Genomic DNA, 21,487 nt, shown 5'->3' with positions numbered 1-21,487 from the left:
AGGGCACTGCCCCCTTTTCATGACAAAATGTTGACTTAGGTGGATGGAGGATTCAACCCTCACTCCTGCTGTTGCTCCGGCAACGCCTTCAAAGGCCCCTTTCTGATTCTTATGTCATCCTCCGATTTTGAAGGAGCAGGCAAATGAGTGCCGTTTGTTTGTGCTTAAAACTGACCAGGGTGCGATGACTGTGTCTGCCCCTCAGCGTCTCTTCCTTTCCTGTTCCAGATAACCAAGCCAAGAGTCTGCGGCTCCCCAAGGGAAAATGACCCTTGGTTCAGGGTTTGCATCAGCTGGAATGAGAGCAGAGGCCCTGTGTGCATGTGTGTGTGTGTGTGCCAGTGTGGGGTATGTGTTGGGTGTACACACATGTGTGCGAGTGTGTGGTGTGAGTGTGTGTTGAGTGAGTGTGAGAGAGTATTGGGTATATGTTTTGGGTGGGTGGGTGTGCATGCGTGTGTCAGCATGTGCAAGTGTGTGGTGTGTGGGTTTGAGTGCATGTTGGGAGTGGCTGTGTATACGTGTTGGGCGTATGTGGGTGTGAGAGAGAGAGACAGACAGAGAGAGCATCTTGTGTGACTGGGTTAAATTCTGAGTTACTAGTAAACCGAAGACAACCAATCCAAATGAAGAATTTCCTATTTTCATTGACTCAGGAAAGTCTTAATAGCCCTCACAGAAAACTCTCCAGAAAATTTGCCTTTGGGCAGACATGGCCCAGCACCAGACAAGAGGTTTCAGCCCCAAAAAATCTGGCAGAAAGTTATGAGCAAGTGAATAAAGGAGCTGTGAAATGCAACTCCAGCGCCCACAGTGACAGGCTGCTGGCTCCTGGGAGGGGCAGGAGGTGGCCTCTGTGGCCTGCATCCGGGCACAACTCCCCAGGCAGCAGCACTGGGCTCGCCCGGCGGGGCGGCTGCAGAATTAAGGCCCTTGAAAGTATTTGTGAGCTTATGTTAAGCAACCTTTATGGAAATAGCGCATATTGTAGACTTCACAGAAGAATCTACGTACAAATCCTAAAGCTCTCTCTTTTATAAAGAGCCTTACACGCTCGGAATACCATGACAATCCTCATAAAATACTGACACACACGAGAGCCGTTTTGTCATTAAGTTCATGGTAAGAGTTTGTAATATTCCAGGACATCTGCCAGCACACAACATGAAATGGAGAAGTGAGGCCATTTTCCAGATAATACATGACCCCAAAATACATGTGCCTGAATTATCTAGAAAAAGTACAAAATGATACGCCACTGGCTCGATTTGTCCGATGAAGCAACTCAATTCTCTACTTCACGTGTCATTAGTTCCCAAATGACCAAAAGGAAAAATTCTTCTAAAAACTGAGAGTACAAAAGTGAGCTCATTCTACTCTGTCTTGCTGAGTAGTCAGTTGTCACTTCTCCTTTTCCTTGTCATCTCTGTTTGCTCAACAAACATTTATGGAGCGTCAGTTGCGAGGAGACAACGATGAGTCAGAAGCAGACGCTGCCTGGGCGACAAGTCCAATGGGCAGCAAAGGTGCCTTTTCCTACTCTCCTCCCGCAAGTCAGACACGGTCCTAGCTGCTTCACCAGCACTTTCACTTAAACCCCGACGACCATAGTTAATTCCATTGGAAAACCTCTCTCCCGACATCGCCAGCAACATCAGGTCTATCGTTCCCAGCAAACCTGCGAAGTTCCCGCATCAGGCACAGAGTGAGTATTTGAGAACTGGTAGCTGTAACTGTTACTATTTAATTACAAACGCAAGACCTCCTTCCACCTGGGACAGGAACCGACTCTCACATGGTGGCTTGCACCTAACACAGCGCCTGGCACACACTGGATGCTTAGTTATAACGTTTTGTGCTTTTCCTATGTACAGGGATGACCGACACTGAGCTTCAAACTGCACAAAGTAAGAGGGACATTGAGAACCTATGTGACTAATTGACTGACTCGCCCTCAAAAGACACTTTGGGGAAATTTTTTAAAGTTACAATCGTTATCCAGTTGTTGTGCATGTGACTGTCTACATGAGAAATGCAAAGGGAAAAAGAAAAGCCACAGGCTTTCAACAAGAGCCATGACAAGACTGGCATCAGTTTCCCCTGTGTTCAGGGGGCTCAGGAATAGTGACCGTCTGGGAAGCAGCGCCTGAAATGACGCATGCAGTAACTGCGGTGGAGATGACTATCAACTCGGCAGGAGAAGCAAGATCAAAGGGAAATCACTAGAGTTTCTCTCTTCTTTTGGCAACTCAAAGCCCCATTCGTATCTGAGTTACCCACACTTGTGTGGTGCCTTTTCGCAGTCAGTGATCAGTAAATGCTTCTTGCAAAATCACATAAAAAGAGCAGCATGTCCATTTCAGTACTTAAAACCAGGAAATGATCCCCCGACGGCACCGAAAGAAAAGGAGGGAGCGCATCGTTGCGTTTCCTCCACACAGCGGGAGACACTGTTTCAGCCCCATCGCGGTCTGCCTCCCAGCCACAGCCATCTCTCCACCGTGGAAGCGGCAGCCCAGCCAGCGCACACGCGGCAGCCCGCGGCTGTGGGCACGCCCTGCATATTCGGTGCTCCATCTGGCCTCTGTGGTAGTGTTTCCCAAGAGGGAACCCAGAGAACAAGGGTCGGGGGGATAATTCCATGGTCAGCTCTGTGTGGGACACTACGTACCACGTGGAGTTTCAAAATGTACATTAGCAGTTAAAGGCTCTGAGAAGGCCTGTGGTAGAGAAGCAAGTTTGACTTTGCTCAGAATTTCCCAAATTTCTCCAGTTGCATAATCCACATGACCAGTGTTTATGGATCTCACTTCAGGAAATGGTGCCCTAGAGGGACAGTTTCACAATCTCACTTTGGAGAAAATCGATAAGCCTTCCTTGCCATGAAAATGTGAAAAGGACTCCTGAAAGAGATTCTTTGCTTGAAATATGTTTTCCCAGTATAGCTCCAAAGGGCAAAAACACCATCTCCAAGTGAAATAATGCACTCATCCTAGTATATTGAATACACTCATATTCAATAGTTCAACAACAATGAAATTACTGTCTTTAGGACAAGCCAAAACTCTGTCGTTGGTGAGTAGCAAGTTAGGCTAATACCTGGGCCGGTCATATCCAGAAAAGCAGAGGGTGTTTGGTGAGTGACTTTCTTTTCAAAGATTGGCACCTGGGCTAACATCTGTTGCCAATCTTTTCCTTTTTTGGTTCCTTCTTTTTCTCCCCAAAGCCCCCCAGTACATAGTTGTATATTCTAGGTGTAGGTCCTTCTGGTTGTGCTATGTGGGACGCCGCCTCAGCATGGCTTGATGAGCAGTGCTGGGTCCACACCCAGGATCCGAACTGGTGAAACCCTGGGCAGCCAAAGCAGAGCACGTGAACTTAACCATTTGGCCACCAGCTGACCCAATGAACAACTTTTTTTGATGGATTTAGAAAGACAAAACAAAAGAGATCACTGACTTCAAGGAGAGAGAAGGGTAAAGAGATATTTTCAAAACCATCTGTCTTTATTAACAAAACACTGTATAAATGCAGTTAATTTTTCAAATGGTAATTATCTTTGCTTTGACATTAGATAAGACCAAAAATTAAGTTACCAAATAATAATCATTACCCAGAATCAGGAGAGCTTAAAAATGCACGTTGGTTTCATCAATATATAGTCAATCCTCATAATTGACGGATTGCATATTTGCAAATTCTCTTACTCGATAAAATTCATTTGTAACCCCAAAATCAGTGCCCTCAGAGTTTTCGGGCTCATTCGTGGACATGTGCAGAACTGTAACAACGCAGAGCCTGCTGGTGCACGTGGTCTCAGGTGAGGTTGAGAAAGATGATGCTCCACCTGCTTGGTTCAGCTCTCACGCTGTAAACGTGTCCATTTCACAGTCTACCTAGTGTCCTTGTTTTTGCATTTTTGTGCTTTTTGTTGGTGATGTCACTGTTTAAAATGACCCCAAGCAGAGTGTTGAAGTACGTATGGGGCTGGGATGTACCTCAAGGAAAAAGAAGACGTGCTAGACGAGTGTCGTTCAGGCTGTGAGCTCAAAGGTGCTGAATCCACACTATGCATTAAAGAAGGTGTCTAAACAGAAACACGCATGAAACAAGGTTGTGTGTGGATCTGCTCATGAAAATGCCGTGACCAGAGTCTCACTGAACCCACCCTTCTACTTCTCTCAGGGGCAGTGGCACAGGAGTCGCTAAATCAGAGTACATAGTGATGTTATAGAGCCTAACTTCCGAAAATCTACTGCATTATATTTGAGGAGCTAGGAGCAAAGTTTCCTTCCAGGAAAGACTCTCAGTCAAGTTGAACAGGATTGCCTCAGGAAGGTGGGCATGCTGCTGCCGCCGAGCCTGACCACAGCGAGATGCCAGAGCTCCGGTGGTGCGAGCAGCCCCGGTGAGCAGCAGGCGTCATGGCCTGCGCTGGCACAGCGCGTGGGGAAACGTGGCCCCTGCTGGCAGAGCACGTGGGGAGCTGAGTCTGCAGCCGCTCTGTTGACGCCCTACTGCAGATGAACCTCCTTTATTCCTACCTTCATGAAGTTCTCCTCGACTCCTGGCTGAAACAACCAGGTGATGCCCCAGAAGGCAGCATTTTACTCACGTCCTGAGTCTGCTGCTCTAAAGTGTTGTTCTTACCTGGGCTCATTTTAAGTCGAGATCTACTGTGTTTAAAATGTGATCATCAAGTGCCACCGTAACTTCAAACAATCTTAGAAAGGTTTGCCAACGTTACCAAACATTTTTCAGACATTGCAACTTCTCCCTTTTCTCTCAAGAGTCAGGAGGTCCTTTGCTGCTGAGGCCTGCGTTCACACAGTGCTGGCTCCTGTCCCCGGCACCTCCCCCACGGCCCCATGGCCGCCGCCACACAGCTTCGAGACTTCAGAGTGAGCTTGCTACCGTGGAGGAGCCATCGCGGTCGCAGGACAGCCTCACAGACAGCATCGGCTGGTGCACCTCAGCCATCATGGAGCTCCGCGGCCACCAAGCGGCACGCATTTGGTCCTGAAAGGAAGAGAGGTTGAAGCCCTGGGCACCCACTCCCCCAGCACACTCTCCGTGGCCTCCACACCAACCCCATGCAAATCCTGAGCAAGGTAATTTTGTTCAATCTTTAAAAAAAATACATGTTTCTAGAGTCGGCCCGTGAATAGAAGGCTATAGCCAAATAAGTGATTTTCAACTATATTCAGTGAAAAATACGCTACCCAAAAAAGCCCTTTACGACCAGGCGCCCCGCCCCCTCCCTGCAGGTGTGCAATGCTCCCTCCATGCTGTGATAATCTGTGGCTATAAAGAGATACGTTGCTAGACTAAAACAACACATTTTTTCTTTGAACTGATGGAAAGGTCCTTGGGCAATTTTGAGAGCTGTGCCGAGAGTTTGCGAGGATCAAAATGATTCACAAGGGGGTTTGCTTGGCTTGTGCAAACACACAATGGGCGCAAGAAAAACAGGCACAAAACCCATCTCCTCAGCCTCATCTGTCTCAGAACGAGCTTTTCCTCCTTGGGTGAGTTTTCTGGAAGCCCAACGAGGCTGCTCCCACCCCAGGAATATATCCGATGAACTGGGACCCGTGGTAATCTGCCGTGTTTGTATACACCCGGCACCAAGCCAAAGGAAGCCCAGGCCCGCCATCTTTGTCCAGAGGAGCTGGTCCCAGAGGGCCGGAAGGCCTCGAGTCCTCTTCACAAGAAGGAAGCCTCAGGTAGGTGCCTTCCCCTGTCTCCGTCAGCCCCCCTGCCTGCCCACTCGCCGGCCGCAGAAACTGTGCTGGCTTCTACAGAGGGAACAGGGGGACACGGCAAGAAAATGGAAAGACTTTAGGGGGACGAGGCAAGAGGGGAGCACTGGAGGAAGTGTTGTTTGTCTTCCTCTGGAGTTTTCACAAACACAGATTCTGGGGTACTGGAGTCTGGTTGTAGGAAAAGGAAGCGTCCCCTGACTTGATTAGTCTTCATTTTGCTGTCGCTTGAATCTTCTTGGGCCACAAATGTTCTGTGGCTTCCACAGGTGAATCCGTGTGCCTGTGTGTGTGTGTGTGTGTGAGAGAGAGAGAGAGAGAGAAACGATTTAAAAGAAAATGTCTTCACTATGTTGCTTAAAAAAAGAGAACAAAGCCAGACGAAGGCAGAAAAAAATGACTGTCTGGCCAAGAAAGAAACTGCTGGCCAGTGCAGGTTAACCCGGCTACCAGCTTTCTTGAAGCCGCATCAGTGCCTGCAGCACACTTAGCTGCTCCTGGAGGAGAATTCACCCTCTTGCTGGGGACTCTCCCAGGGAAGGGTTAAGACACCGGCTGTCAGCCTCCACCCCTGCAAGCTGCGGGGCTGGCAAGGTGACAACCCAGAGGATGGAGGGCAGAAAGTGCCGGTGTTTAAGGTCTACATCTGAGTGGGACTGAACGCTTCTGATTAACACACAAATTTGCAGGGTGTATTATGAATTCTGTATGATTCAAAATGCCAAGGAAACTTGTCAAGGGTTAGTCTTTAATAAAATGCCTTTTTAAAACTCCTGGGGAAGAAAGTCCTATTTTGTCTTTCACTACTAAATGGCTAGAATTCTATTAAATTCCGTGGACAATTTGCTCGGGAAAGGAGACAAAGTGCTGAGCCTCCCTCAGAGTCTGTCAGCATCTCCTCCGCGGCAGCGCTGCCTTCCTGAATCAGGCAGACTCGGCCCGGGCCCTGCTGTGGAGGAACCAGGCGACCCAGTGGGGCCTCCACCCTGGCTGGGCTGTCCCCCCAAGGTGCTGCCCACGGCGTCCCTGGACCTGAGCCGGAGGCTGGTGCGCCTTCAGCCACCCACAGCCGGAGGACAACAATGAGCTTTATGTTCTTCCGAACAAATTACACACTTTCCCCAGCTCATAAAGACTTTGTCTGTCACTCCGCTCAGGCAGTCCCTGGGCAGGGAGTCTGCGGGGAGCGAAGCACAGCCCCGGGGCGGCGGGTGGCGGCGCCGGGCGGCCGCTCAGGCTCTGCCGGGAGGGTCTGGCCGCCCGCCCTTCCCGGCTGAGCCTCCCCGCCGCCCCCGCCCCACGCTCGCCTCCGGGCCCTGCTCCCATCTGGGAAGCAGACCTCCGCGCCCTCCGTGCCGACCTGGTCCGTCGGGGCCACGAGCAGGGGGAGGAGTGAGGGGCAGGACCCGGACGCCTCGGTCCCCACGGAAGTCTCGGTGCCTGCGTGTCTCGGGGAGGCCACCAGCCAGCGGCGCCGGCCGGCCAGCTGACCACCGCGCGTGGGCGGCGCGGTGAGGGTGGGAAGCAGGCGGTGGCGGGGAGCGCTGTGTAGTGCACACAGACGTCGAATTATAAAGCTGTACACCTGAAACATGCAATAAAAACCACAAACGTTATAAAAGTGCAAAGGGAGAACAGAAAAGCTCCTGTTTTCAAAAGGTGTAAAACAAAACGTCAGAAGTAAAAATGTAAATATTTTAAAGGTTTATTTAAATCCTTAAGTGTCTTTCTCATAAATAACACATAAAACTTATTTGATCAAAAAAATTAAAATAAAAAATAACTTACAAGTGCTTTCGTGATTAAGATCATTCAGGCCAGCGAGCCACCGTCATAACCGCCTGGAACTACTGAAGCGAGCTTTGGGACTTGGAAGTCAAAAGTCAACACGTGCATCCTGAAAACCTTCCAGGAGAGGTCACATCGGTCACCCTTCCCCACCAGCACCACCGCCACCTGCCGCCCCTCCTGCCCACCGGCAGGCGGAAGCCAGTCTCCAGCTGCAGGGCTTCCGCCCCGGGCACCGCACGGCCGAGAGCAGAGGAACGGCCTGTGCGGGGCGCAGCGGCGAGCAGCCCCGCCGGCCACAGCGCCGCCGCTCGGGAAGCGCTCGGGACGCCGCTGCGTCCAAGGAGCCGAGAAAGACTAGACGAAGGCGCTCAGAGACGACAGGGAGCCTTGCGCGAGGCCAGGGAGTCATCCAAGAAAGTTACGAACGCGCGTTTTATTTAAATTATTATATTAATATTAATCATCAAATATGAACAATTATGGTAAGTTAATTATTTAAATTAACTAACCTGGCCACCCATGGCCCCTCACGTGGAACACAGTTGAGATTTTTTCCAAGGGCTGGGTTTCTAGGTGACACATTGAATCTTCAGCTGCCAGGACGGCTGGAAAACGTCAGCGGGCTGGGTTGGAAGCATCCCCACGGAGCGCACCAGCTTCCGGCTCAGGTCCAGGGACGCCGTGGGCAGCACCTTGGGGGGACAGCCCAGCCTGGGTGAAGGCCCCACGGGGTCCCGGCGTCGCCTGGTTCCTCCACAGCAAGGCCCGGGCCGGGTCTGCCTGATTCAGGAAGGCAGCGCTGCATCGGAGGAGATGCTAACCGCCTCGTCCCTCCTCAATGTCCCCTCTGACGGCGCCGTGTGGTGAGGGCTGTACCCCAGACAGAGACTCTGCAGCAGGCGCGAGGACGGAGAGTCAGGGAACCCAACTTCTAGACCCTGAACTTCCACACACACGCTTCTCCAAAGCTGGCCTGCCGGGGCTGCTGCTCGGCGCCCCACGCTCCCCCCCCCCCCGCCCCCCGCACACGCAGCACAGGAGCTTGGTTCAGGGCGCCTCCTTTAAGGAGGGAATACAGTGTTTCCAAAATCGGCTTAGGGAGTATGTGACCAGAAGTGCACGGGCACAGCCCTCACATCTGCCTGCAGAGCTGTGTGACCCGCAAACATTTTGAACGTTTCTGGGCCTCGGTTGCCTCTCAAGGGTACATTTGGATTTGGAGATGGATGGACCAAAGTAGAAAGCAAGGTAATGCAAGTTCGTTTACGGCTTTTTTGCCCACTGAAGGGAAACAGACCTACCAAAACAGACCCTAATTTGACACTATGAAATTCAGCTACCCCTTCTCCCTACTGAGCTGGAGTCAGGCTAAGAACCCAGCAGTAAAGCCCATGTGCTATACTGCCATTCCAAATCCAGTGGGAAGGCTCTTGACTTGAAAATATTTCGCCGTAAAAGTCAAGGGCTTTGCTTGGCAAACACACCTCGCCTGGCCTGGGTGAAACGTCCTTGGCTTTCCGGGGGCTCGGAGGCGCACCTCTCCTTTATTGCCACTAGATGGCGGCAGAGCTCCACCACAGTCCCCGCAGGTCAGCGCGTTAAAGGACCCACAGTCTGGATTCCCTGAGAAAAGAAAAAATAAAAAGGGGGGGGGGCGGGGAGGAGTTGGAAATAAATTTCTGTCAATACATTCTTCTGGAATCAAGAAATTTAGACCAAGCGAAAACCATTGGTCTCAGTCTTCAAAACTGGATCCCATTCGAATTTATTGAGACATGAGAACACAGCATCAATACATAAAAAACCATGACAACTAACTTTGCAGCAAATAAGTACAAAATATGGAAACTTTAATTTTTAACTCCATATAAAGCACCACCGGTTGCATGAAACAAATGTAAAGCGACTGATTATGGATTTTTTAATGATTTCTTTTCCGTAAATGCTAACGAGCGATAAAAGTTTCTGGGCTGTTGTTGAACACGGCAAACTTTTTGATTCTTCTCGCCACCTCCGTTCTGTTTAAGGCTAACATCACACAAGAACTGGGCTCCTCTTCCCCGGGTAACAGCACACAGGGTGCAGCGCCAATAGCCGGCTTGCCTAGACAGGGAGTCCTCGTGAAAATTCTCTCACTGGGAAGCCAGAGCGCGCGCACACACACACACACACACACGCACGCACACCCAGCCCAGGAAAACCAGAAGAACACCCACAGGCAGTCAGCTCTCTCCCATACAAGCCTCGCTTCTTCCGAAGCACCCAGACTTCTTCCCCCGACCCCCCGCGACCTCACTCAAGGCCCAGAGAGAAGATTCGTGCAAAGCCAGAAGGAAGTCCATACCCCAAGCGTGTTCCCCCTGAGCTGCCCCGCTCTGTTTTCATGTTTATCTGCAGCGCCTTCCTTTTGTGAATCAGCAAACGTTATATAAACGATTTAGCATTTTAAAGGCGAGATAACATCGCAGCAGAAGGAGATAAAGGGCTTTATGGAAATTCGATGCCCAGGTCCTGGGAGTAGCTAAGTTCCACCCTCCCCCCCCCCACCCGCCCCCGCCTTGCCAGGCCCTTTAGGCCCCTTGTTTATCTCTTCCTCTCACCAAATTACTTGGGGCCATTTACACCTCTCCTTCCCCCACCAACACCCGGACCTCCCCGTGAGGCCCTCTGCCCGCCCTAAACCTGTTGGGGGGGGGGGGGCGGGGGGTGAATTTCCAGGCCTCTTGATGTAATTGGATATCTCAAATGCAAACAATGCTTTTCCAAATTCTATTTTCCCACTTTAAAATTTAAACACTTATCTAATCATACATGAAAGAAATGGTTAGATGGAAGGAGGCGTCACCCCGCTACCCTAACGGCCACTTTCATTTTGCCTTTTCTTTGACATTCTCTGTCCACAGGACTCGTGAGTGGTTCGCCATTTTCTACTCTGCAAGGGCCTCCTAATTACGATTTTTCGTGATTCCATTAAGTTGATGTTCTCTTTGACGGACATTTATTAGCCTCCAAGAGTTTCTTCAAAGTTTTTGCTTCAAAGTTTGCACTGTTAAAAACCTCAGTTGTGTTTAACACCCAACTTACACTGCAGTAGACTGTGTAATCCATGTATATTTACAAATCGAAATATCTACTGCAATACACAAAGGACGTTTCCCCTAGACTTTACAGCTCCCTCCATAGCGCACGGTAACAGGATTTCTGCTAAGCTCAGAGAGCGGGTTCACACAGACCCCCGCGGCCGCGCGGGGCAGCGAGGCTCTGATGCAGGGGCTCCCTCCGCGGCTCTGCCCTTGACCGGCCTCCCCGCGGGGCCATGCTCCGGGCTCTTGAGTTGCAGCCTCCTTTCTCAGCAGAATCAGACTGGAACACACAATTCCCGTCGGCGTGTGCAGGCCAGGGCAGAAACAGGAAACTCCAGCGACAGGCACTGCAACTTCAGAGCACGAGCACCCTCTTCCATTTACTATTTATAATCTTCGGTCTTTAATTTCCTGTATTTACACAGTTTCTTTTCTGAAAGCCATTCCAAAAGTTCTCCATTGAGATCATCTCATAAAAATCCGTCTTTTAACTTTTTTTTTTTGAGGAAGATTAGCCCTGAGCTAACATCTGCTGCCAATCCTCCTCTTTTTTGCTGAGGAAGACTGGCCCTGAGCTAACATCCATGCCCATCTTCCTCTGCTTTATATGTGGGACGCCTACCACAGCATGGCTTGCCAAGTAGTGCTTAGGTCCACACCCCGGATCCAAACCGGCGAACCCAGGGCCACCGAAGCACAATGTGGGAACTTAACCCCTGTGCCACCTAGCTGGCCCCCTCTTTTAAGTTAAGTAAGAGGCAGGCATTATTCTCTGCCTTGGAAGCAAGGCAAACTGAGGCACCACTGGGCACCTCTTGGTTGACGTCCTGTGCCTGCTCGGAGCGCCTGACCTGGCAGGGCCGGCCTGCTGCTCTGGGCTCTGGGCCAGCAGAGTCCCCTTGGCTACCCTCTGGGGTGACGCCTCGACCTGAAATGGGGGAAGGTTTCATTTCTCTGTCGGATTCTGCTTGCAGCGCCCAACCATTTCGTTCCATTGAAATAATTGGGAGAAGTTAGTTTTTTCCACAGGCATTCTGCCTGCACTTCATCATGTGTATTATTTTGGATCCGCTTCAAAAAGAAAAATGGCCTTTCATGGTGCATACCGAATGTGGGCAGAAATTGGACCAAGCAGACATGTAACTCGTAACTCGGCAAAGAGGTGGAAAGTATTCACGGAGAACACCCACACTCGGCGCAGAGAGAGGGTGAGGGCAGCGAGCGCCAGCGCCGGACCAGCCAAGGAAGGTACCGGTGACCCTCCTCCAGTGGGACCCCGCCCCCAGGAAAGGGCAGGCGAGGCCGGCGGGGCTCCTGCTGGCCCAGCAGACGTGCGGCGGCTTCCCCGCCCCAGGACTGCCTTTCACGCGTGCTTCCCCGCCTCCGGTGGCCTCCACAAGAAGGCCCCCCAGGAGGTTCCTAAACGCTAGTAGGAGCAACGCCTTACGTCAGGCGTGGACATTTGCGCGCCGGCGTTGGGCATGGCGGCGCAGCGCAGAGACCTCCCTACCCTCTGATTCTCTTCTGCTCCTGACAAGAGGCTTGGCTTCTCGTAGTCCTCCACCTTTGGGACACTCCATTCCATGGCTTCCGATGCCAGGAATGATCTTGCAGGGCCCCCCAACATGGACCTGCTGTAGGAAAGGAGTGAAGGAGTGCGGATCTCTACAACGCTCTTCTCCTCTTCTCGCTCCATCTGTGGCCTCCGCTTCGCCAACCCCCCCCCTCCCCCCCCCCCCCCCCCCCCCCGCCATTTGCCTTCCCCTCCCCAAGGACACGGTGTCTCTAGTGGAGGAAAATGGATGCTATAGAAGCAATTTGCACTGAAGTGTTGGAGCGTTCGTGTATCTTAAAAAAAAAAAGGCATGCTTGAACAAAAATAACCCAACACCCCTCCCAGGGGAAAAAATTATATACACACACACACATATATCTCTCTCCAGCCGGCCCTCCCCAGGTCTCCCCGCACAGCCCTAGGGGTTCCCCGTGGGGTCTGAGACTGAATCATCAGCCAGGAGAACAAGGGGTCCTCCCTGCAGCCTCTTTGCCCCATATGATCATTAATAAGCCCCTCAAAATAGGATAGAATTATTAACTGCAGTCACATGCTTTCTAAGAGAAAGTGGTATCAAGAAAAGACCCATCACACTTGTCCTCGGTTTCATCTCTCTTCTGATCTCACCTCTGTTCTCTCCTCCCATGCCCCACACGCAGCTAACTTCAAATTTTAAACATGATAGTAAATGGCCAGAAATGGGGCACAGTGGCGGGGGGGGGGGGGGGGGGGGGGGGGGGGAGCGGGAATTGAATCTATCAAGACATTCACAGAGTGAACTATTCAAAACGCAAACTTTTCATAAGAGAAAGAACAAGTTATATACCCATCATTTTCTTTTTCCACCTAATGGAGACGCACAATATTTGTTTGTCTGGTGGATAAAACTGAAAGTTATGCTAATATTGGAAAAGCAGATCTAGGCATATCAGAGAAATTTGTTTTTAAAGGGACATTGCCAAGAAGTTTGAATCCAACACTTGACCTGTATTTAATATTACTCTCATCTGCTAGGGGACGCTTTCTGGGTTCTAAATACCCACTTGGAAAATGTTTGGCATAGTCAGAAAAAGTACAACTCTCCTTTTATGAAACTTACAACAGACTGTGAACACCTTCTGATAATTGAATCTCCCTGAAATCGGCAAATCTGTATAGATATCATCCGGAAAGCTGACGGACAGACCAGCAAGAGAAGGGAAAAAAGAGTTAAAAAAAAAACCTTGTTTATTTTACTCCTTTTCATGCATAATTAAGGGAGATTCAAAACTTGCCATACTAAGAAGAAATATGAAACATATTTTTTCAAAATTTATTTTAAAATAAAAGGAAGTGTTATTGCACTGCATCAGCCCTCTTTTAAAATATCCAAAGATGAACTAACATGGACAAAGCGTCACAATCTAAGTCTGAGCCCATTCCAGAAAAAACAGTTGACATCGATGACAGCGATGTTTACTAGAAAACTAACCCACTTCCAGCAGACAGTAGACAATGTGACCGATGTTAAACAAAATCTGTGACTGTGTTTGCCTGGACGTGAGGTGGGTGGAGCCCTTTGTTTTCCTATTATGTAAAACCCCTGCCGGCTCCTGCCAAAACATTTTCCCAGTGGCACGTCTGCCCGCCTTTGGCCGCGTTCCTTACTAAAACAAATACACCTAACAAATAATCTTTGATAGCACATACTCATAAAGGCAAACAATGAAAACTACTATGGGTGTTTCTTCAGATGGCACAGGCACCACGTGGAATACCACACACAAAAGCCAAACAGCTCTGCCTGGCTGACTGGGCCGGTTCCCAGAAGTCAGCAACTTGGAGCGACTTGCTCTTTCTTGGCCAGGGACTGATCTTCCCCGCTTTGGGCAGTGAGGGGTCCGCTCCCAGGAAGTCCCAGTGTGTGAATATGTTGTCTACTTTAGAAGAGAGAGAAGTATAAAAACAAACTATTACTACAGGCACACACTCACAAATAAAAAGAGAATGTCTCCTAAGACGATCCTGGCACCTTATAAAAGTGTAATTTAGCCTTATCTAATCTGGAGCCCGTTTCATCACAGGCATGTCCAGGAACGTCAGCTTCGCGTCGCAGGAGGACGGCAGCGCGGCGGCGGCGGCCCGGACTCGCTGCGGCGCGGCAGGCGGGCAGACGTCGCCGTCCGGGGACGCTAGGTGAGAAAATGATGGATGGGCCGGGGTACCGTGCAGGGAAAAACGGCTAAGAGAATCGTTTCCTCTTCCCATCTGTTCGGGAAGGACGTCAGCGAGACAGACTAAACACAGGCCCTGCTTCGGGATTCCGTGCGCGCCTGTGTGAACACGACAGCCCGGCCTCTAAGAGCGCCTTCCTCCGCGCCGCGGGGAGACAAAGGGAGAGCGCGCGCCCACGCTGGCTGGGCTCGAAGAGCAGCAGGACCGGCGCAGACTGTCGCTGTGGCGGGCGGGGGTGGGGCGGCCCCAGGGGAGTCTGGCCCGCGGTGCCCACCGCCTGTTGCGGCCACCAGCTGCGGGGACACACTCGGCAGGGCTGGGCGCGCCTGGCTCTTCCCGGGAAGACGCGGGAAATCCGGGTGCAGAGGGGCCCGTGGGCACCACTGGGGGCTCCAGGACACCTTGGGCAAGAAGAGCCCCTTGCTCCCGGAGAGGCTCCCGAGAGGCGGTGTCCCCCTTCCCCAGGCCTGGTTGAGGTCTTAGGGCCGCCTCTGGCTCGGCACCCAGAGGTGACCCTCTTCCTACCTCACTATTGGCCTTCGTGTCAATCTGCCAGGCCCAGACCAAGTCCCAGTTGGGTGGGGAGGTATTCCTGGAAAGGGAAAAAGGCCTCCATTCGTCTTCTCTCCATCCACCTCTCTGGCCTCCCCTGCTCGAATGCCGCCCCCCCCCACCCCACCCCCCACCCCCCCCCCCCCCCCCGCGTCCCCCGCCTCCACTTGCCAGCGGCCTCCACTGCTTAGACACCAGGGCCTTGGTGGGACTTCAGGCTGAGGAGCCAGGGTGATGCGCTGGGGAAGGCTGGACTGGACTTTGCCAATCCTCGGTGGGAGGCCTGTCTCCACCGCTTAAGAAGAGGTAACCTGGGACCAACTCTCTTCCATGAGCCTCAGTTTCTCTCTCTGTGATGTGAATGGCATGACTGTGATGAAGGCCAGTCTCCTCACCGGGTCCTGGAGGTTAGCCAGGCCTGAACTCAGCTTCTGCTCTCCAGCGCCTCCCCCAGCCTCCGTCCTCCTGAATTTTGTGAGGAGAACAGAGCGGAAATGCTTGGGTCTCCTCTCAATGTCCTGAGCTTTCCTAGCCTGCAAGGTCCTGTCTGGCTGGTTGCTCTGAAAGCAGGGGCCTGGGCTGAGGTTAAGGGCGGGCCCAATGGGGGAGGGGGCAGGAAAGATCCTCCCTTCTTCCATCTGCCTGTTTCCTGGAGAATCTTCCTTGGGACAACTAAATGGAAGGGAAAGCCAGGAGAGGAGCCCTCAGAGAGCATCGAAGATGAGAGCAAATGCATCAGCCAGCAGGACCCTTATTACTTTATATAGAAATGTGGTGCCCAAATATACAGCACTTTTCTGTGCGTGTACTTATCCGGTTTCCCCCTCAGATCGCTACTGTGAGCACTTCTAGAACATATGTGTGCAGATACACCAGCCCAGTGCAAGACAAGTGTATTTATACAAATGCAACAGATCCAAGCACTCATGTGGATGAATATTTTCCCCACAGTTATTAATATTTACCTTCATAAAGATGTCCAGCAAAGGATATTCTGTTATACGTCTAGCTGCTAGAATAATGCTGAACACAAGGAAAGCCTCCATATATTTGTTGATTAAATGGATTAGTCAATGTATCATTGACCTGAAATACACATTTTAACATCTGAAATAGAGATAAGACTTACCACTGAAGATGTTTCATAGTTTTTCTCTTCTCTTAGTGGCACACAAGTGATGTACTTTATCATAAATGACATCTCAGATCCAATGAGACACAGCAAAGTAAAACTGTAAGGGCTGTGTTCTTGGGCAAGTTACGTGCTCTCTTTAAGACTCCGTGTCCTCGTGTGTAAGATGCAGGTGAGAGAATCCACATGGGCTCCTTGTGAGGATCAGACGAAATGATTACTTAAAGCACTGGGCAGAATGACAACATAGTGCTCCGTGCATCTTATTATTGTTGTTTAGGGGTCTGTGATTGAGAACAGACAGCTGTCACACCAGACAAATTCACCCTTCATCCCCATTCACGCTCTGCCCCAAACCAAGTGTCTGGAGGAGGAGTGGAGCTCTGGGTGGAACAAAGAGTTGCCCCATTTGGTGAGTGGAGAGAGTCTCTCATTCCAGCTGGAGTCTTTGTGACCCCAAGCAAAAGGGGACTTCAGTCAGAGTAAATTCTGGGTTGGTTTGTCTGTTGCCCTTAATTTATAGTTTAACCCCAGTCAACCAGTGGCCTTAAAAAATACCAGGGCAACCAGAGCTAAACACGATGGAGCAAGTGCCTCCTTTCCTTTCATACATTTATTTCTAGTTAATATGCTGTGGAAATTTGCTCTCCATTTGCCTTAGTTTATCTTTTCTTATATCTTCGCTTCCAAACTAAATAGCACTAATCCGAATGCATACCTCTCTGTGCTCCGGCGTCTAGCCGTGTGTCTGTCTACTGTGTATGTAAACATTGGCCAGTCTGCGTGGGTAGAGCTGCAGTGTGCATGGGCTGTGCTGTCGTGGTTGTTTGCAGGGTGTGTAAATGCGTGTGGGGGTGTGAGACCGCACTAGGAGCCACCATCGCTGCCACTCACTAGTCCTGTTCCCTAAACTGGTTCTTTGGAGGCTCAGTTTTTCATAATTAAGACTAAAAGAGTGGTTAAAAAACAGAAGTACATTTTCCTGGAAACCAGCGGTCTTCGTTTGCAACTTTTATTGGCAAACCTGGCTGCCAGTAAATACATTCCTTGGCATCTCCCAGAATGTAACTCACTTGATGAAGCGGCCTTGCTTTTTGTGTAACGTGCACATCAATTAAAAGAGGCCGCCTGGAAGGAATGTAGCCGGTGGCTGTAAGCTTCGTACTAGGTCACCTCGGGCTCCAGGAACAAAAAACGTCCCTGGTCTGTGCCTGCGAGTCCGAGTCGGTGTCCCCATGGGACTTCACAAACAGACTATTCTTGCCTGGACCCTGGGTAGGTTGCAGGCTGCGAAAACAAGGAGCCAGGCCCTGCGAGGTCCCCCTCCAGCGGCGTGACCGCCCCCAGGGGGACCCCTTCCTCAGGAGCCCCTTCCCCAGGCTAGGCTCCGGCCTGAGCGGGGCGGTGGGGCCTCCGGCCGCGGTCGGCAGGGGGCGCTCGGAGCACGCGCGGTGCCCAGGGCAGGCCGGAGCCCGGAGCGGCAGGTGGGCCCTTGCCGCGGAGCGTGGGACTGGCGGGGGCCTGCGACCCGCAGCACTCGGGCCCAGCCCCGGCCTGCTCAGCGGCCTCGGAACTTCCCGCACCTCCCTTCTTCTCTGCCCTGCGCTCGCGGAGAAGAGGCGGGAAGCCGGCGGAGGGCGGCAGGGGCGCCGGCCAGCGGGCCACCGCTTCCAGCCGAGCCGCCCTCGGGAGGGAGGCCTGCTGCCCCGCGCCCGGTGCTGGCCTCGTCCCCGCCCTGAGAGGGGCAGACGGCCGGCTCCAGCTGCCCGCCCCAGGCCCGGGCGGCGAGGCTGACCGCGCCTTGCGCCCGCCAGGCCCCGCCGGGCGTCCGCGCGCTGGGAGGCCCCGGGCTGGCGGAGGGCCGTCGGGAGCAACGTCTCGGAGCTCGGGCCCGCCGGGCCCGCGAAGGGGCCGGGGGCGTCGAGACTCGGGCACTGCGAGCGTCGCTTTCGGGAGGGAGGAAGGGCCGGCGGCAGCCCCGGCGCTTGGGTCCGCCGCCCGGCGGGGCGGGAGAGCCGGGCAGCGCCCGCCGCCTGCAGGACACAGGCCCAGCCGCCAGCAAGGTGCAGGCGCCGCCACCCCGCCCGCCGTTCCGAACTGTCCGTGGGTCTGTCCGCCCATCAAAGCCTTTTCTCAAACACCCGTAGCCACGGCGCGTCCGCGCTGGAGCGCGCCTTCCGCTCCGGCCCCGGGAAGGCGCCTCCGCCCGCTGTCCTCTGGCGGCCGCCGCCCGCCCGCAGCCCGCCGTCGCTGCGCCCCGAGGACCGCTGCGGCCCGCGCAGAGCGCGCCCCACAGGAGCCCAGGTCGCGAAGCTGGGAGGCGGCGGGGCCTCTACCTCTCCAGGCCCCGCGTGCAGCGTCTGCCCCGAGTCGCTGGGGGCCTGGATGAGGAGAAACTGAGGCGCCCGTGGGCACGCACGCACACAACTTGTCCTTTCCGATGAGCCACCCCTTTAGAAGTGTTATTCTTGTCCTGGATTGTTAATGAAAGGTGACAGTTTTGATCTCCATCTACCTCTGCCAGGCACTAAGGTCAAAGATGCACTTCCCGCAGGCCCTGTGGCCCTTTCTTGCAGCTCTCGGGGAGACTGGGGCTTTCCCGCAGAGGGGCACAGCTGGGCCGCCCCGAGGGGTGACCGCGAGCAGGTGCTGGCGCGCTCTCTGCCGTGTGAGTAATCAGCGGGGCGGCCCATCCTGGGGACTTGGGGGACGACGTTAAATTACCCCATCCCGTAAACTCCCCGTGTGGAGGGCTGCCCCCAGGAGGGCAACTATCCGACTGGTTTAATCGTGTGGACAGGCACTGTAGGTCACTTTGTCTTTAAAGCACAATCGAAAAACAAACGCTCTTTTCATTTATTGTAGGAATTATTTTTCTACTAAGGAGGGGGCTGAATGAACAGAACGTCTCCTCGGAGACCCCTCAACTGAGACGGAAGATGGAAATGGATCGCCCGGCGTCGCGGCCACCCAGACGCTCGGGCCAGCCTCCTCCCTCCCTGAAAAGTCACACCAGTGACAAACGTTACCTGCCGAGCTGACGGTTTGATAACGAATAACGGTTACTGACACCAGGATATCCTCACCTACCCCGGGCTTCTGGTCTACGCAAACGGCCCCAGATGGAGAACTACGACAATTATCTAAATAGCTCAAAGACACCCCCCAAACGGACTTCGCTCCAATTTTTGGTGATTTCGGTCTAGTGGGGAGTGTGTTCAAGTCGCATGGTTGGGATAATTGCCTTAATCTTCCCCTCGGTCTCCCGGCGGCGAAGGGGAAGACGGTAAGACGGCCGCGGACGTGCAGCTGCCTCCTGGGCGTGCAGAGCCCCCGGGTCGCTGCACTAGGAGAAGCCTCTTCCCGCGTCTTCTAAGCCTACCTGTCCTTTCCCCCGCAGCCCCTCGGCCTGGCGGGGACCCCGGAGCCGGCAATCGGGGGTCCTGCCCCGACGGGCCGGCTTCCTGGGCACAAGCCGGAGCCAAGGGAGTGAATAAGCCGGAACAGCGGGCGGGGATGGGTCTGGGCAAGGCGCAGGGGCGATTCGGCTGGCCGGGGCTGAGGAGGACGCGGGAAAGTTCGCGGGGGGGTCTCTGACCCGGGGCAAGCTGTGCACCCCGGGCTGGGCTCACGCCCCTCGAGAATCATTTCCCGGACTCGGGGGGGCCCCCCGCCTCGTCCACTAATCCCTTTACTTGACTTGGAAAAAGAGAAGGAAAAACTCCTCTGGCTCCTGGTGACCTGAGTTAGGCACCATCTCCTCCCCCCCCACACACACACATTCCTGCGGTGTCACCGCGTTCCCGAATCCGGGCATTTCCTGGAGGGCTCGCCACATCTCCCTTCCCGGTGCTTTTCTACCGCTGCGACCCGGGAGGCCTTGTTTTAAAGATCGCTGTGACGTCACGCCCCCTCCCCAGAGCTAAGAACCCTTCGGTGGGCCCCAGGAATTGTAACCCCGCCTGACGGGTCAGGGAGGGGGTGGGGGCGGGGAGGGCCGAGCGACAGTCCACCGAGCATCCATTACCGCTGTCGCCTCCGGGACCTTCAGGCTGCAGGGACTGGAGGTGTCAGGAAAGAGGCAGAGGTTTCCTGCGGGGCATTTCTGCCGACTGAGTTAAGAGCTGTGGGGAAGACAGATGACTGAACCACCCCGTGGAGCAGCAAAAGGGACATCAAAAACTGCAGCCCGAAAATAAAAACTGTAACCCATTCCCCCAAAGCCTTCATTTCTGCGCCTTACTGTTCAAACACCACCACTAACAACAATAAGAAAATCAGTAAAGTACTTGGAATACAATCAAGCCGTTTACTGGAGGTTTGCTTCCGAGTAAGCTTATAAAACACAAATGCGAATCTTTTCCTGGCTAATATCCAGAGGCAAAGCAGTGGAAAGTTGATCTTTGTAAAACGGCACCCCTCCTTTCATTTCGCATGCCAGATCCCAATTTCACAGCAGCAACTTTCGCACCCGAAGCGGGAGCCCGGAACACCACCGCTGTTCGATTTGCGATTTACATAACAAGCTGTTTGCCCTTCCCTGGGCTGACTCGCGAGGGAGCGAGGGGAGGGCCCGACGGCGACCTCGGGGAGACGCCGCCGAGCACCACTGTGGATCGCAAAACCCGGGCCGCCGGCATTTCCCACACAGGGACAAACTGAGTCACTGTCGCTGCGTTCGTCTCCGCTCCTTGAGCAGAGGAAGCGCACTTAAAGGCCGAATTCACCAAACGCTGAGGTGTTTAGGAAGACCACTTACTTAACTGGCCTCCAGGCTGCAGCCTGGCCTGGGCGGCCCGTGAAGCCTCGGCCACAGGGGCTGGTTAAGTCAGGGTGCAGGGCTGAGGGCTGGACGCGAAGTCATTGTTCAAGTCGTGGGGCTTCTCCTCCCCATCCCCCTACAAGTGTTTAGGACCCACCAAGGACTGAGCCTCCTGCTGATAAATCAAGTGTTTCTTTCAACCGGCCAGTGACAGCCTTGCTGAACACCCTGGAAAAGGAGTGTCAAGTGACCCAAGCGCACAGCAGGCCAGGAGGCAGCTGCCTCAGGACTGGGAACTTCCGGGCAGCCCCCAAGCCACTTCCATAAGGAGCAGGTCCGCTTCTCTCCACGTAAATATGCATTCTGAAATACAACATGTTTTGAATGTTCAAGTGACACAGAGCTGTGCCTGCTACACAAGTCAGCGCCCTTGCCATCTTACAACTGAAGCTGCAATTAACATTTGTGTGCGGAGTGAGGAAGCCAAAAGGGGCCCCTAACGCGTCCTTGCAGTAGAAGATTGTCAGAAATCGGGGCATTGGAGGTGCTAAATGCGGCCGCTACTCTTCTTCACAGCATCCTAAACCCGCCAGCTCCCCCCGCTTCTGGCAAAGGGTCTACGGTTCCATCTGCAGC

The 21,487-nt window shown here is 53.2% G+C and overlaps 1 long non-coding RNA gene across 3 annotated transcripts; it reads right to left on the bottom strand.

The window, feature by feature from the left end:
* Window positions 1-3,139: 3,139 nt before the first annotated feature.
* On the bottom strand, window positions 3,140-9,161 carry LOC123287039 (uncharacterized). 3 transcript variants are annotated; one of them, XR_011505654.1, is made up of 5 exons: window positions 9,038-9,161; window positions 8,063-8,443; window positions 7,551-7,667; window positions 7,123-7,347; window positions 3,140-6,045 (listed from the first exon to the last, which is right to left on the bottom strand). It is a non-coding gene; the product is annotated as an uncharacterized lncRNA (long non-coding RNA). The 3 variants fall into 3 exon arrangements; XR_011505652.1 differs by lacking the exons at window positions 8,063-8,443; window positions 9,038-9,161 and having other exon boundaries at window positions 7,551-8,039; XR_011505653.1 differs by lacking the exons at window positions 8,063-8,443; window positions 9,038-9,161 and having other exon boundaries at window positions 3,140-5,019; window positions 7,551-8,036.
* Window positions 9,162-21,487: the final 12,326 nt, after the last annotated feature.

The sequence above is a fragment of the Equus asinus genome, chromosome 8 (assembly GCF_041296235.1).
Source record: "Equus asinus isolate D_3611 breed Donkey chromosome 8, EquAss-T2T_v2, whole genome shotgun sequence".
Lineage (NCBI taxonomy): Eukaryota > Metazoa > Chordata > Mammalia > Perissodactyla > Equidae > Equus > Equus asinus.
The sequence above is the reverse complement of the archived record's forward strand: the minus strand, read 5'-3'. Positions and strand labels throughout refer to the sequence as shown.